Raw genomic sequence first — 7327 nt, 5'->3', positions numbered from 1 at the left:
CGCCGGCTCTGCCATTATACACACGTTTGCAACAATCCCTAGCGTTTTGTTAGCCTGCCTCTGTGCTGGGGATGCAGGATGTAAACTGATCCTGCTTCTCACAATGTCTGAGACTTTGTGAGACTGAAGGTCAGCGGGTAGGATATTCTTCCTACAGGCAGTAGGGGCGGGGCGAGAGAGCCTTCATTAGCCCGGTAATGAGTCATTTATCCATATACCAACTTACAAAGATGATTAATTAACACGAAAACCATGCCTGGTATCCCTTTAACGTTTAACATCATTCAACATTCAAAAAGTACTGTGCAGCATGGAGACTGGCATCCCTTATACAGTAGCTTCAAAGCAGTTTTTTTTCAACATTTACAGTACCTTTTTTTTTACATTTTTTATCAGGGGTCCAAGCAGAAAAGCTGCGGGAACCCTATTGTTTTTGTTCTGATTATTCTTCCCTATTATTATTATTTTTCTGTGGCAGAACCGTTTCTACAGCCATAACCGTAATAGGTACAGACTCAAATTCTTTACCATGGGTCCCAAATTAGTGCATGATCTCACACAACAGGAATTACCCATTTTTGTCCATAGGGGGCACTATAATAATCATATTTACGCTTTTGCTCATATCTCCAGAATCGTATGGAATTTTCTTCTTGTTCCTTCAGAGCTCCTGCATCCAATTAACCAGCCCTGCCCATTTCCATATTGCAAATTTTCTCGCCATTTATATCAAAAAACTCAAAAGTGAAACTAATCTATCTCCTCCTAGACCGATTCCCACAGAATTCGGTACACATCATCTACAGACCAAGTCTAACAAAAAAATCTTCTGAATTTTGATTTATCGACCGTTTTAAGGTTTTAAGTGTCAATTAACATTTGGGGAGTGGCTTATAATGATGTTGTGCCTTTATCTGAACTTGTAAAGGTCCTATATTCAAACTTGGTATAATCATTAGGACATTCTTTGGACGCACACTGAATTTTGTGAAATTCTGTCCACAGGGGGCACTGTCATTATCTCCAGTATGCCCGATCCTATTCAAACTTAGTACACATAACCATTACGACATTCTTTGGAGGCACACCGAATTTTGTGAAATTCTGACAACAGGGGGTGCTGTCAATATCTCCAATATGTCCAATCTTATCCAAACTTGGTACATGTAATCAATACAACATTCTTTGGAGGCACACTGAATTTCGTGAAATTTTGTCCATGGGGGCACTGCAATAAGTAAAAATGTCCAATCTTATCCAAACTTAGTACTAGGGTTTAATCCCGGGAAACGGGCGGCTATTGTCATGTGGTAATGTCAGAGGCGCACCTTGTCAACAGGCAAGGCAGGCAACTGCTTGGAGCCCTGAGCTGCTAGGGAGCCGAGACCTGATCTCAGTGCGTTTGCCGGTGGGACAAGCGAGAATTTCATCCATAGAGATTGATTGAGTGATTTTGTGCGCTCCTGTCCTGTTGTACAAACAGTGCATCTGTGCATGTATGCTTATAAACAGAAGATCTGTGTTCAAAAGAGTTCAAAGAATCCGTACATATTTAGGCTACTGTGATAAACGTCAATCGAGGGTGCAAAGTGAGTTTGGCATTGACTCAATGAAGTTATGATAGGCATTAATTGGTTAATTGGCATGGGTCGGCAACAGGTGGCCAAAGCTGGCCCGCCACTGAAATGATTTGTACCAGCCAAATTATTCTGGCAGTCCAATTTTTTATTTTACAATATCGATTTACATAGCCTTGGCCCTAGGCTATTCACCAGACTGCGAGTGGGTGCTTAAACAAATATGAGAAAGAACACCCGAACGCACAGGATTCTGCTAGCTGTGCATAGCCCTCGACCAGCGCTTCAATATTGCGCTTTTGTGCTTCTGTTTGGAGCAGATAGGCCACCTTGAAGGTGACGCTTTCGTAGTGTGGTATGATATTCTTTTCAAACAGTGACAGCGTTGTTGCATATCAGATACACAGGCTTTGCATTTGTGAAACCGGGTAAGATGAATGCAACATTTTCTTTCCATTTCTCTTTATAGGCCCAGCTATTTTTCTCCCAGCTTCAACTCCTGTAGTTCGCTTCTCACTCTGCATGCTAATATTTCTTGTAGGCAAACAATAAACATGGCAACATTGTCAGGAGATGGGTCAACCAAGTAGCCTATTTTAGAATAAAAGTAAGATGGACTTTATCCAAATACGTAATTAGAATAAGTCAGGCTCCAGAATAAACTGTCCATCAATGCTACAATTGTAGCCTAGTGCCTCGTGTTGTAGTGCCCACATTTACAATTCACAATATTGAAAGGGGAGACAAAACAGAGTTCATCAAGAAATAATAATTACTCATTTTGTGTATAGGCCCGCAATAAAACTATTTCACTTCTATTCTTTATATTTTGTAAAAAGTTTGTATTGGGTTTTTAAAGTAATTTACTGTATTTTATTCTATTTATTCATTTTTTATTCTTTAGGCTACATTTATATTTTCAAAATAACAAGGTTTTTCATGTCAGATTATTTACAGCCTAAAATATTGATGAACCCTGGTCGGTAGGGACCCCTAGGAATTTTTGCTTAGGGACCCCACAGACTCTAGAATCGCCTCTGGGTAATGTTGATGCAGGTGACAGTGCCGTAAGCCTACCGTAGGCCCTCTTTGAGTCCACCAAAAGGAGACCACCCCACTCGCAACAGTTGTTTGAAGCTCTAGTACTATTCAGGCTACATCCATGGAGGCAGAGGGAGCGCTTTCTACACTCTAAGAAATGGAAGTACCAGTGTGTACCTAAGTCGTGTAGAATTCTGGGGTATTCTCACTGTATTCTGATGTGTTCATATGTTACTTCTGTGTGTAGTATACAACAGGGAGAGGTCCATATTATTGTACATAACTGTGCCTTAGGCCTGTGTACCAGCAGGAAGGTCATACAGGCCGATGTTTAAGAACATCCGACGAACATCAGTGATAACATGGGCCGAGGGAGACAGCATGTCTGCCTATTCGGGCTAGTATCTCCATCTGGCCAGGGCAGGGTTGTGTACACTGGTTGGCACCTGCCACGTTGGCATGATTGACGTTTGTATGTTTTAGTATAACAGGCTTTGTCTTAGGTTTTGACACGGAGACGGATCGAGGAAGCAACCCGAGGAGCATCTTCTGTCGGAAGGCTCAGCAGCCGCTTCTAATAACAACCACAACTGTTAGACTCTGCACAGTTTTACTGTTTGAGACTTTGCCTGTGTTCTGTTCATTATTGTACCATCTACAATAAGTCATCATATAATCGCCGATCCTGATCCCGCCGTCAAGCTTTATTGACCATCTTCAATACAGACATTAGAACTAAAACACAACGCAACAACCAGAGAATCCAACAGTCGGTACAAATGCTTGTCGCTGGGGCAGTACCCTTTTGAAGAACAATAATGTACCCATGAATGCAGGTACATTTGTGTACCCTAGCCATCTGTACCCATCAAGGTACACTTGTGTACCTGCAATGACCTGTACCTGTATATATCATTATCACATAGTACCCTTAAAAGGTACTAATCGGTACTTCAAGGGTACAACCCCAGTGAAAATTTAAGGTGGTACAACTAAAATATATGCACAACCAATAAGTACATTTAAATGTTTATTCTGGGGGATATTACACACAATACTCCACATGAATACAGGTACAATAAATGTTAACATGTTCAAATTAAAAACACATTCATATCAAAACATCAAAGTATCTTATATCCCTATCAATATACAGTACATATTCACGTAAAACATGTTATGACTCTTAATGTAAGTGTAAATAATAAAACACTTTGGTTTACAATATTTTGCCTGAGTAGCCACATTGTGTTTATATGCAGAAGGAAAAAAATATATTAATTTGCACGATAGCACTAATAACACCTTTATATGATCTATAAAATACCAATATTTGAGTTAGTAATCACTACAACAAACCTTGTATGCTTTCAAGTTCATGTTAAAGGAATTATCCGGAGTAAAATGCACTTTAGATCAATTTATGGATGATTGGGAGTACATATGTTGAGTTGACATCAAAATCATGTCATTCGGATGTGTTTTGAGAAAGTTCGATTTTACCGTTTTTAGTCAAAACTCGTTAGCCTGGAAGTGACCAGGGCAAGTCATTTCGCCGCTACAAAACGCTATTTTTATACCTCTTCTACAGTTCCAAACAACATTACACTTACGTGGTAGTGAGTAGAGGGTCCCTAAAGCCAAACCGAAGTATCCCGAGGTCTTTATGTGGTGGCATAGAGAGTCGAGAATGAATTTCATCAAGCCAGTACCTTTCCGTAAATGTTGCTGCTGCAGCTGGCGTCTTTAGGGGAAAGTCCATAGGAGTCGATTGCCGAGTGTGGAGTAACACGCTCTGGAAATTCACAATTTCGTCGCCTTTAAAAAATAGTCCAGTCCATACAACTTTATTTCAATTTCGAAAGAAATACTGGACTATGTTTAAAAAAAAAAATCATCATTTTGATGAAAACGACAAATTATCATTACTTTCAGTTACAATAACTTCGTACACAGAGGAAATAAGCAAACAGCTACATGCAAGGTGCGTGGCACCAGGATAAATTATGCCTATTTAACAACGTCTGATTTCATCAGGCATCTCCAAACGCACCCAGATAGGTCAGTCACTTAGGCCTAGCATATACACGGGTTTCCGTTTACCAACAAAACTAGATCTTACAAGAGCCATTGGAGGCAGAAGACGGCTTGGTGGCCGTCCACAGCGTTATAAACTTAACCTAAATAGTCAGCTGCTGTAAGCTACAATCGGATTTTATTGTATACCCCTGTTGTCTCAATGATAATAACATCTAATTTCAGACTATATTTCAAAGTTTGCCGTTCATTTGCATTATTAATGTAACATCGTATTTTGTCATTTTTGGCGAAGACATGCATTCCGTTAGGGATATTGAACATATTTAACATTCTCTAACCATCGTGATTTCGAATTGGTGCAGTTTTCAGCACAAAAACTCATTTTATTCTTTTGCTCTTTTGCATTGCTCTATGTTGTTCTATGGTGCTTTCTGCCTCTTGGTTGCGCACGCATGTTTTTGTGTTGCATAGAAATCCATGTATAACTTCACAGGTGACAAGCTAACCATCGCAAAATGCTGGAAACAGCAGGGATGGGCAAAAATACATCAGAATGTATTTCAAAATAAAATACCTAATACCCTCATTTTTAATATATCAAAATAAACTACAAAATATTATGTATCAAAATAAAATACTGTATTTTTGTATTTAGAAAATAGCCTACTCAAAATTATTTTCAAGGAAGTATAGGAAGCACTGCAAAAAAAGCTTTTTTTATCCCAAACATTTAGCCTATTAAAACTATATAGTAAAAAACAATACAATTTGGCCCCTGTATGTACCCGTATGCAAGTTCATGTAGTGTGATCAGAATTAAGAATAATTAAAGAATTTACATTTACATTGTCATCTAGCTGATGCTTATCCAAATGACTGACAGAGCTTTCAATTAACCACATTATAATCAATAGGCCAAAATCATAATTGTGTATCTGTGCCGAAATTTGTAATTCAAGTCCAGTGCAGAACTGAATAAGAAAATCACACGGCTATGTATCTTAAAGTTCCAGTATGTGAGACACTTGACGTGCCTCAATATCTAACCTCAAGTATGCAGCTAATAAGGAAATAGAATTGTTATTTAATTAAACAAGGTGAACTTCTCCCCACTGTGGAATGCAGAAAAGGATGCTACAAGAAAGGAAATTCCAAAGTAGTATATTATCATGAACTATCTGTCAAAATCAGCCCCGCCCCCTGAAATGTCATAAATCACGTCGTAACCACGCCTCCTTTTTATGCAAATTAGCCATGTGGTTGTCACCACGTGTTGTTTGTTATTGTTATTGTTTTGTGAGTCATGTGACAGTCATGTGACTGGTGTCAAACCCCTGGGTAGCCATATTGGATGTAATGTCATGTGACAGTCATGTGCCTGATGTCATACCCCTGGGCGGCCATATTGGCCCCCAAACCCCCATGTGTGTTTTGTGGATAATGGGGGATCAGATAAACTTTGTAAGAGTTGTATATGTTTAGTGGTGAATGGGGCTAAATACAAAAAAAAAAAAAAGAAAGAAAATGGAGTTGCCGGAACCCGGATTCGAACCAATGGTCTTTAGATCTTCAATCTAACGCTCTCCCAACTGAGCTATTTCGGCTGCAGGGCTTCAATGGTATGCAATGCATCCTACTTTGTAGGGGTGGTGTTTTGTCCGGGCATGTCTCTGAGTGTGTTGTTTGAGACCCCTTTCATGTCGGGGGTCTGCCTACTACCTAACATTACACTAGTGCTGATAACATTGTAAAGACCTGTTTATGAGTAGTGGCGTCTGTATGCAGACACCTGGTTATCTATAAACCCTTTTTGTAGTGGGTGTGTTTTGCTTGGCGTGTCTCTAAGGATTGAGATTATAAAAGCTGAGGGGTGATGTGTAGCTATCATTGTTAGCAGTGATTTTGAACGGAACTTACCATGGCTGACATGATTGAATCGGCAAAATCAAACAGACGGATTACGCTCACCCCTGTTAGCGCTAAGCGCTAATCGAATTCTGAAATGACTTATGCACCGCAGAGGAGGAGACCTGAAACTTTTGTTAATTTTCTGAGTAAGCCTAATGATGGAGTGGAATACCAATGGTTGTTGAACGATGGGCGCATCGGAGGTTATGTTTTTGACAAGGAAGATCGCAGTGTGAAGCTATACGCATTGACATCTCCGGATTTGGCGTTTTCAGACGACATGGCGCACATTTCATTTTGTGATGCAGATTGGGTGATGTTTAGGGACTCTTGGAAGGATATTGTACAGCCTGCTATGGACAGTCGCTACACAGCATCATGGAATAGTCCAGCCTATGTCAAGTCTTACCACATGTATGCTAACTGTCCACAGGATTTCATTAAGCCTGTCTAGCAGTGCATACAGAAGACCTACATATTATAATGAAAAAGATTTGAATGAATTCGCATATACACCTAAAGTGGAGTATCTTTGGAAAGACCGGCATGTTCTAAGTGATGTTTTCAAAAAGGTTGATAGATTGTTCAAATGGAGTGCTGGTTTGGAAAGATACCAGGGCGTCAAGGCGTGTCTCTTCCAGACGTGCCAAGATGATCTGGAACTGGCCAACCATTGTGAAGAAGCCGCTCCGGAATCAGCGCCCCCTCGTTCATGAAGCTTGAAAAGAGGTTTTCATACGAAGGGTTCCTTTACTCTCAGA

At 40.0% G+C, this 7327-nt stretch overlaps 1 non-coding gene across 1 annotated transcript; it reads right to left on the bottom strand.

Annotated features, from left to right (window-relative positions):
- Positions 1-6189: 6189 nt before the first annotated feature.
- On the bottom strand, positions 6190-6262 carry trnaf-gaa. Its single transcript has one exon. It is a non-coding gene; the product is annotated as a tRNA-Phe (tRNA).
- Positions 6263-7327: the final 1065 nt, after the last annotated feature.

The sequence above is a fragment of the Alosa alosa genome, chromosome 4 (assembly GCF_017589495.1).
Source record: "Alosa alosa isolate M-15738 ecotype Scorff River chromosome 4, AALO_Geno_1.1, whole genome shotgun sequence".
NCBI classification, from domain to species: domain Eukaryota; kingdom Metazoa; phylum Chordata; class Actinopteri; order Clupeiformes; family Clupeidae; genus Alosa; species Alosa alosa.
This window is presented reverse-complemented; position numbering and strand designations above follow the sequence as displayed.